Source organism: Babylonia areolata, chromosome 9, assembly GCF_041734735.1.
Source record: "Babylonia areolata isolate BAREFJ2019XMU chromosome 9, ASM4173473v1, whole genome shotgun sequence".
Classification (NCBI taxonomy): Eukaryota; Metazoa; Mollusca; class Gastropoda; order Neogastropoda; family Buccinidae; genus Babylonia; species Babylonia areolata.
Genome location: NC_134884.1, coordinates 29,918,958 through 29,928,957, shown reverse-complemented (window position 1 = coordinate 29,928,957; position 10,000 = coordinate 29,918,958). Strand labels below are relative to the sequence as shown.

The window sequence follows — 10,000 nt, the reverse complement described above, 5'->3', positions numbered from 1 at the left end:
CGGGGATGGGCGGGCTAAACACTTAAAAACCTGACATCAAAGTGAACGTAGAATTTAGCAGTTCAATATTTATTTAAAAAATTATTCATTGTGTTATTTACTTAAGCACTGTGTCCAGGACGGATATTTTTCGTCCCCTTCCAATGTGAAAAAAAGAAGAAGAAAAAAAGCCCAAGGACGGAAATTTCTATCCGTGTCATTGTAGGAATTTTCCTATCAAATCATCGAATTCACGTCATAATTGGATAGACTGTTCATATTCCTTTCAGGAAAGTAGATGTTATGTCTTTTTTCTTTTAATAGTTTGCTTGTTATATATATTTTTTTAAAGCCCATATCCAAAACACCCCATGGCAAAAAAGTTGCCACTGAGCATAAAAATGGCCTGGCACTGAAAGGGTTGATTAATAGGACAGAATGTTAAAATGCATAAATTCCCAGAACTGTTCTCTCACTTTGTTGTTTTTGGTCACTGTTCAATAATATAGCGATCAGTTTCATTCGTTCGTGATATCTGAAGTTGACGAACGAAGAGGAAGAAAAGAAAAAGGAAAAGATTTTAGCCAAAAGATGAGGTTAAGTTCAGTAAAGGTTCTTTTTATTATTATTATTATTATTATTATTATTATTATTATTATCATCATCATTATTGTTTTTTTAAATATTTCTGTTTTTTTTTACTTTATTTTATTTTATTTTTTTCCCCTCAAGGCCTGACTAAGCGCGTTGGGTTACGCTGCTGGTCAGGCATCTGCTTGGCAGATGTGGTGTAGCGTATATGGATTTGACCGAACGCAGTGACGCCTCCTTGAGCTACTGATACTGATACTGATACTCAGTAAAGGTTCAAGGTCCTGTAGCCTTTTTACGGACAATCGGGACAGTGGAGTCATATCCACTGTGTCAAGGGCTCGGCATAGGAAGGCGGGACCCAGTCCTCTCCTTCGCCATATTAACCTTCACCCAGCTGACGTCAGGTACCCGTTCACACCTGGACAGAGTTGCGGAGGAGGAGAAGAGTACAGTGCCTTCCCCATGCACAGAACACCAAGCCGAAACGAGGAGGAGGATCGAACCCTTACCACTGGTGAACACTGGATCAGAGGTCCAACGCCTTCACTCACTCAGTACGGCCAGTTCCTCTCTTCTCCTCTACACAGACCCCTCGGATGTCCAGTGGGTGTCTGAATGACCCAACCTTTAGCTTCCGTCGTCAGAATTGTGGTATTCTTTGTCAACATTCACCTCTTCAGTATAAGAGCCTTCCGCTTGCAATATTTTGATGATGGTAACTGGGGTGAAACGCTGTTAACGTCGTCTCTTTCGCCGTTCGTATGGGGAGAGTTAACGGTTCTGCCAACGGCGCCACCAGGGATGAAGAAGAGGTCGGAAGACATATTTGTATTTGTATTGTATTGTATTTGTATTTCTTTTTATCACAACAGATTTCTCTGTGTGAAAATCGAGCTACTCTCCCCTGGGAGAGCACGTCGCTACACTACAGCGCCACCCATTTTTTTTGGTATTTTTTCCTGCGTGCAGTTTTATTTGTTTTTCCTATCGAAGTGGATTTTTCTACATAATTTTGCCAGGAACAACACTTTTGTTGCCGTGGGTTCTTTTACGTGCGCTAAGTGCATGCTGCACACGGGACCTCGGTTTATCGTCTCATCCGAATGACTAGCGTCCAGACCACCACTCCAGGTCTAGTGGAGGGGGATAAAATATCGGCGGCTGAGCCGTGATTCGAACCAGCACGCTCAGATTCTCTCGCTTCCTAGGCGGACGCGTTACCTCTAGGCCATCACTCCACTTATATATATGTAAATTAAAAAAAAGAAAAAAAAAAGGGAAAGAAGAAAAAGGATGGATGAGTTGGGGGAGGGGAGGGGAGGGAAGAGAGAGGGGCATGCGGGGGCTGGGGGAGGGTAAGGAAGAGGATGAACAGCAAGAGAAGGACACGAGGAGAAAGGGGGTGTGGGGGTGGGGATGGGGGGTGGGGGGTAGGCGGGGAAGAAGGAAGAAGAAGAAAAAATGAAAGAAAAGAAAAGAAAACTCTAAGTTTGCTGAAGGTAGGAAGGAGAGAAAGGAAAGGAAGACTGAAGAAGAAGAGAAAGAAGGAGGAGGAGGAGGAGGAGAAGAAAGTCAGGTGAAGGACGATGATTAAAGAAACGAGTGGGCGCAAAGGTAAGCGAGAAGGGGGAAGCTTGTGAGCATTAGGAAAATAGGGGGAAGATAACAAAAAAGAAAAAAAAAGATTAAGGTGAGAGAGAGAGACAGACAGACAGACAGACAGAGGCACACAGAGAGAGAGACAGAGGCAGAGAGAGAGAGAGACAGACAGACAGATTGACAGACAGAGGCACACAGAGAGAGAGACAGAGGCACACAGAGAGAGAGGAAGAGAGAGAGAGATCGGAGCAACATGCAAACTCCTGTACAACAACTCAGCGTGACGCTTGCTCAGGCCCGTTAAAATCATCTCATATCCAGATGCCCATCTTGTGCAGACTTTGTTTTTTTTCTGCTCCGAAGATACCCCCCCAAAAAAAAGAAAAAAGGAAAAAAAAGGGTGGGTGTGGGTTTGGAAGTGTGCCCAGAAACACAAGATGTAAACATGACGTCAGTCTTGTGTCTGTCTGCCTATTATCTGTCTATCTGTCTATCGATATATTATCCATCTATATCTGTCTTAGCTGTCTCATCCACCTTTGTCTATCTGTATGCATCTGTCTAAGTGTGTTGGTGTGTCTGTCGAACTGCCTCTGTCCGCAGGTTGTCCGTTCGCTTTTCCTCCGCCCTCTCGCCCACTCTGTACGTCTCGGTTGAGAAAACATTTACTTCGTTGTGTAAAGAATACACAGATTCACCCAAAGCAGGTTTTTTTTTGGGGGGGGAAATAACTCCTGTTACACCGCTATGACACACATTCTGGGAAAGAAAAACAAACACTCAACCACCACCAGCACTTCCCAAGTATCAATGACTGCAATCAATGCAAATGTTCCAAAAACCATTCAGTCGATCTCTCTCTCTCTCTCTCTCTCTCTCTCTCTCTCTCTCTCTCTGTGTGTGTGTGTGTGTGGAGAGAGAGAGAGAGGGAGAGAGAGAGAGAGGGACAGAGACAGAGATTGTGTGTGAATTACTAGTATGGTATTTGCACAATATTGAAAACGCTTAAGATCTGAACAGTTCGTTTCAACACCCATTAGCTCCTCCACGCGTTTGGACCGTCTCATCTTGTTGGGAATCTCCTCACCAAGCCTCTGAGAGAGAGAGAGAGACAGAGACAGAGAGAGACAGAGACAGAGAGAGACAGAGACAGACAGACAGACAGACAGAGAGACAGAGACAGAGACAGAAACACAGAGAGAGAGATGAGAGAGAGAGGCAGACAGACAGACAGAGACAGAGACACAGACAGAGAGAGAGAGAGAGATGAGAGAGACAGAGAGGGAGAGATATTCCAGATGGTTTAATCATGTGTAGGCCTTGGTCCCTTATGAAGGGGTATGTGAATATTCTTCTTTTTTTTTTTACATATAGATAAACATCTTATTGCAATGCATGTTGACGCTCAAATATTCAATTAAACAAACATTTAAGTATAACAGTGCAACGGTTCAGTATGCAGAACAAAAAAATGCTGTCACGAAGATCGAGTTTCTCTGAATTTGAAAGCTTTATACAAAAACAGATATTTTTTTCAAACACACACACACACACACACACACACACACACACACACACACACACACACACACAGAGTGCGAAATGTATATTCAGATTTAGGCCTGAGCCCATAACTGAAAGGGAAATCATTTACAAAACCCACAACCAAAATTACGATAACTCAGTATCTAGTAGTTGTAGTTGATAAGAAATTATAATCATTGTCATGAAAATTCATATTGATACCACAGAGAGAGATTGAGAGAGAGAGAGAGAGAGAGAGAGAGAGAGAGAGAGAGAGTCTTTGGCTTAAGGGGAACTCTCTAAAAATGTGGGTTAACGAAGACTTGCCAGCACATCCACGTTCCATCACAGTACGCTATCTCTCTTGTGGTTCTTCTGTTTGTCTACCGGCTGCCCTCTTGTCATTCTTTCTCTGTTTCTCCGTGCGTGCGTGCTCTCTCTCTCTCCCTCTCTCTCTCCCTCTCTCTGTCTCTCTCTCTGTGTGTGTGTGTGTGTGTGTGTGTGTGTGTGTGTGTGTGTGTGTTTACGAAGTCGTGATTTTAAAAATAAAAGTCTTTACATTTTGTGTGCCTGCCCGTATAATGTTTGAATACGTGCCTGCGTACATACGTGCGTACGTGCGCACGTGTGTGTGTGTGTGTGTGTGTGTGTGTGTGTGGTGTGTTGGGGGGCGGGTTCTCGTTTCCGGCTGCTTTTCATGCATGATTATCATACTATGGTCTTTTGATAATTATACTATGGTCTTTTGATAATTATACTACGGTCTTTTAAGTCTTTACTTAAACTCGCTTTTAAAACCCAGAACATATTATGCCCGGACCTTTTACGTGTATACATCATTTGGGGATGAGTGGATGAAGACACATCAAAGAGGACACAGCAAGGGTTTCGCATCATGAGAACAAGTCCATTTGTTCACCCCCACCCCCCAACCCCGCCCCCGCCATGGTCGCCCATGCTGATCGAGGCGTGACAGCAGTGTGTGCGTAACGTGACATGAAGTCACCCATATACCATTCTTAAGTTTTGTTTTGGTTGGTATTAACTCCAATTGAACATTCATTTCAACTTCCATGCTTCAGGTACATGGAAAAACGTTAGACTTTTTCTATCAACAGAGTGTTTTCTAATCACGTATTGTGTTTTAAGTATCCAGTAATAAACGAAAAATAATGCGATATCATCACTACCGATGTCATTTTTTGCACAAGTGTTTTGTAGTCTTTCAGTGTCTGATGTTTCTTCCAACCTACTTGAAACGAGGTATGGTGATGGACTTGTGTCATTCTTTGCTTGTGAAAGTTAGAAATGGAGTTGAGTTTTATTGTCAAACGTTGAACCCACAGATAAAAGTATTAAAGGTATGCCAGTCTTTCATCAGGAAACTAAATTTGGACAGACGATCCAGTTTAAAACTGGACAGACGTTGTCCTTAACAGTATAACATTGAGTGGACGGTTTACCAAACTTTAAAAAAATCAGACAGAAGTAAGGTCAAACGGTCAAAAATGGGACTTAAAAAAAGAAAGAAAAAAAAGGGGGCCAGCCTTTATAATATGTTCCATCGAGCCTTAACAAATGAAGACATGTAAGCCATTTTACGGGAAAATGATTTAAATATTGAAATGCAGTCGTTCATGAAGAGTCCAGGAATAGCCTGCAGTCAGTTGTAAGAACCACACATATTTTCACATTTATACGCCGTGTTTGTGTAGTGCAACAAAGACGATTTGACTCGCATACATTTTGACAGGACTTGCAAGATATCTCAGTCCGGCTTAGCACCATCGCACGAAGCACAGTGTTGTGCCTCAAAGCAGCCTGTAGACACGGAATGAGAGAGACCAAGAGTATGATTAATCTATCACCCGTTTTGCAATCGGTTCTAATTGCCAGTGCACGGCAAGGAAAGCCCAGTACAGCTCGGAGACCAGGGTTGCTTGAAGCGGGGGGCGTCAGTTTACGAGCGGAGCATGCGCAAAGTTGACTAACTGCCTGCTGGAAGTGTTATCACCGGTTACTGGCCCTGATCCAGCTGTGAGCGTCTCCTCGCTGCTTCCTTTGCTCTTCGCGTCATTGGCTCCCAGAAAGACAGAACCCGCTTTTCGAAATCTGCGGGTTTCCCAATTCTCTTCAGTCGTACATAGTTCTCTTTCGACAGTAGGGTGTTTGTCAGAAATTGTTGTATTCTTTTACTTTAAAAGATTTTTGTTCTGAATTTCTGACTTCTTTAGAACCAGCGAGTGTTCAGAAACTAACACAGTACTTGGCGCTGTCTGTTGTTTTTGTTCTTATCTCAGTGTTAGTTCTGCGAGAGATGTTTTGAAAACCGATAAGTTGATTCTGTGAAGTGTGTAGTGTTGACGAAGGCTCACAGACGAAGCGTCAGTTTGTGTGGTCTGAATGATTTCGACGTTGCTGGGACTGATACACTTTAGTGAATTACTTCAGTTGCCGCATTGCCTGTAACATCGGGAAGTTCGAGGTTCGCTATTTTTATCCATGTGTGTTTTTTGACACGAGGCAGAATGCTGATGGCTGCGCTAGGTAAGTGTGTATGTGGTTATTTTCGTATTGTTTCTTGTCTTTTGCTCCTGTAAACGTATGGGCTGTTGTCTCACTACAGTGTGTATGTGGTGATATTTTCCGTGAATTCACGATTGATTATGACAAGGCACAAGACGTGTACTCACTGAAAGTGACTTAAAATGAAAGAAAGAATCACGATGCTTAAATAATATCAGTTTTGTTTACTTTTTTTGGTTGTTTACTGGTTAGTACTCGCTATTCTGGTTTACTAAGTTTGTAATAAGTAGAAGATGGAATGCGTTTCAATAACCTGTGAATTTTAGTTCGTGTTCACTTGTGCTTGCATATGTTTCTGTATGTGTTGTGTCACTTATCGACTTGCGTCCGTCTTCGTTATCACAAACAAACGGTTTAATTTTAGAGATTTGCAGCACGACACACGCGGAATCATGCTCTCTCTCTCTCTCTCTCTCTCTCGACGTTTGCAGTGGCAGAATGGTGATGATGATGATGTTGATGATGACGACACGACAATATTGATACCAACGATGACGACCTACAAAGACGGCGGTGATGACGATAAAGATGTTTATGTTGATAATGACGACGACGACCGGACGACAACACTTGACAGTCCTGCGTACGTGCCAACACTCACTCTTTGGTGTCAAGGCAATCGCTGGGTAAATTGATAAGCCGTAAACGCAGGAAAGGGGTAGAGTGTAAATGACATTCGGTCTGATATGTACACCTGTGGTGTGAGATGTTAGTCGTGTGTGTGTGTGTGTGTGTGTGTGTGTGTGTGGACATAGGAAAATCTTTTAGTAGAACAAAATATTTCAGGACAAAACACCTTTTTCTTCCTGTAATTTAGAAACAGTAGCCAATGATGCTGACAATGGTCTTACGCTCTGTGATCAGAAACAGGATCTCTTTACGGGATAAACTTTTACTTATTAACAGACCGTCACGTTTTGTTGTTTCTGTGTTAGGATGATGTTATCATTGTGGTTTTACTGTTGTTATTGTCATAAGTGAAGCTAGCGAACGAGGCGAAAAGGGAGAGGGGCGGGGTTGGGGGTGGGGGGGTAGGGGGATCTATGTCTCTTACTCTTCACCATAGTGGAATGTTTTACCCCTTTTTTATATATATATATTTATTTCACAGATTGCGTTGCTCTTAGTGCTGCAGTCTTGGGGGGCTAGTTGGCCTTTGGGAACCATCCTAACGTCGACTGTCCTAAAAACCCTCTTGGCCGAGAGAGTGGGGATGTATGTAACTGGGGCAAGACACTCTCTACTGTTATCAAATTCTAGCCCAGATAGTCAGGACAGCAGTTGCCTCCTCTGTTGTTCTGGTGGTCATAGTCGGACACGACTGACTAACATACACTTCATACATCCTTTCATTTGTTCATTCATACTTTCTTTATATTTCTTTCTTTCTTCTATTTCTCCCATTCCCTTTCTTTCTTTCTTTCTATCCGCTTTCTCTCCCACTTTCATTGTTTTTATCTCCCAGTCTCCAACCACTTGTTTTCCTTTCTGTTGTTCCCTTTTTTTGCCGTGGGTTCTTTTACGTGCGCTAAATGCATGCTGCACACGGGAGCTCAGTTTATCGTCTCATCCGAATGACTAGCGTCCAGACCACCACTCAAGGTCTAGTGGAGGGGGAGAAAATATCGGCGGCTGAGCCGTGATTCGAACCAGCGCGCTCAGATTCTCTCGCTTCCTAGGCGGATGCGTTACCTCTAGGCCATCACTCAACCTCTGTGTTCCCCGTCTTTCTGTTTATCACATATTTCATCAGTTGGTCATGACTGACCAATGGTGAAGACACCTTGGCTGTTTAACATTTACAGTAGTTCACGATTTATGATCATACTCTTCCACGTAATTTTATCATCCCTTCCCCCCCCCCCCATCTTTCCTTCCCCCCTCCCCCCCTCTCTCTCTCTCAATCTCTGTCTGTCTGTCTTTTTTGTCTCTCTCTTTCTCATTCTCTGTCTCTAAGGAGTCTGTTTAAGTTCAGCTGTCCAGGTGTGTTCACAAAGCAGTGAAAGTGCGGCTGCAAGCTACAAGAAGTGTAAACAATTCCTCGTTGTGCGCATCATATGTCATCACTTACGTTATGCCAGAGGCATGGCGTTGAAATATTTATGAGTCTCTGTCTGTGTGTGTGTGTTTGTGTCTCTGCCCGCCTGTCTGTTTGTTTGTCTGTCTGTATCATCTCTCTCTCTCTCTCTCTCTCTCTCTCTTCCTTTCATCTGCTTGAAATTACTCAACGCATTGTTGCAGTTTTGTTGTCTTGAGGTTGTCCGACAAGTCAAAGAGATGGACACCAATCTTCTTCTTCTTCTTCTGCGTTCGCTCGTATGCACACGAGTGGGCTTTTACGTGTATGACCGTTTTTACCCCGCCATGTAGGCAGCCATACTCCGTTTTCGGGGGTGTGCATGCTGGGTATGTTCTTGTTTCCATAACCCACCGAACGCTGACATGGATTACAGGATCTTTAACGTGCGTATTTGATCTTCTGCTTGCATATACGCACGAAGGGGGTTCAGGCACTAGCAGGTCTGCACATATGTTGACCTGGGAGATCGTAAAAATCTCCACCCTTTACCCACCAGGCGCCGTCACCGTGATTCGAACCCGGGACCCTCAGATTGACAGTCCAACGCTTTAACCACTCGGCTATTGCGCCCGTCTGGACACCAATCGATTAATGATGGCTGAGAGGAGGGAGGTAAGGTATTAGAAGAATTAATTTCACGACGGCGCTTTAATGATCCAGCTAAAGGTTTTAAAACGCTTGCACTTGCGTGATCCCCACACCGTAAAGGCACAGTCTTAAGTGATACGGATACGGATAAGTTTATTCAATAAAGGCCATAGCCCCTCATGAAGGGGGTACAGTGAGCCAACATTCAAAATCAAAATCTTTCCAATGACGAAAGTAAATGATAAAGTGCAAACAATAATCCACAAATTGGGTAAGGCACAACTAATGATAATTAGGTACATAATACACTGCGAAATTTAAAAGCCTTATATATATACATATATATATATATATATATATATATATGTATATGTGTGTGTGTGTGTGTGTGTGTGTGTGTGTGTGTGTGAATAGCAAACACACGGTCTTACAAGAGCTGTTGTGAGGGAGAGGGATGATGGGGGTGAGGAAGGGAGGGAAGAGAGAACTCTAGAAATGAAAAAAAAAATTGTACATGGGCCTTGGCCACAATACATAGAGGTGGGTCAGAAACGAAATGGATGAGGAAGGTGTTCTTTACGACAGGACAGGGGTGGAGTGATGGCCTAGAGGTAACGCGTCCGCCTAGGAAGCGAGAGAATCTGTGCGAAATTTTCTCCCCCTCCACTTGACCTTGAGTGGTGGTTTGGACGCTAGTCATTCGGATGAGACGATAAACCGAGGTCCCGTGTGCAGCATGCACTTAGCGCACGTAAAAGAACCCACGGCAACAAAAGGGTTGTTCCTGGCAAAATTCTGTAGAAAAATCCACTTCAATAGGAAAAACAAATAAAACTGCACACAGGAAAAAATACAAAAAAAAAAGGGTGGCGCTCTAGTATGGCGACGCGCTCTCCCTGGGGAGAGCAGCCAGAATTTCACACAGAGAAATCTGTTGTGATAAAAAGAAATGCAAATACAAATACAAAAAAAATCGTCAGCTTGTAAAGAAAGATTCAAGCTCCTGGGAAGGGAGAGAGAGAGGGAGTGGGGAAGTGGGGGAGGGGGGGA

The 10,000-nt window shown here is 43.4% G+C and overlaps 1 protein-coding gene across 4 annotated transcripts in view; it reads left to right on the top strand.

Moving 5' to 3' along the window:
• Positions 1–10,000, top strand: part of LOC143285378 (FH1/FH2 domain-containing protein 3-like) — a 203,444-nt gene that overhangs the window by 58,616 nt on the left and 134,828 nt on the right. Inside the window, exon 1 of one of the 4 annotated variants that reach the window (XM_076592609.1) lies at positions 5,775–6,243. The exons of the other annotated variants lie outside the window; for them this stretch is intronic. The gene's annotated coding sequence lies outside the window, so the exon portion shown is untranslated. Of the gene's footprint in view, positions 1–5,774; positions 6,244–10,000 lie in introns of those variants that run through there. 4 annotated transcript variants of the gene reach the window in all.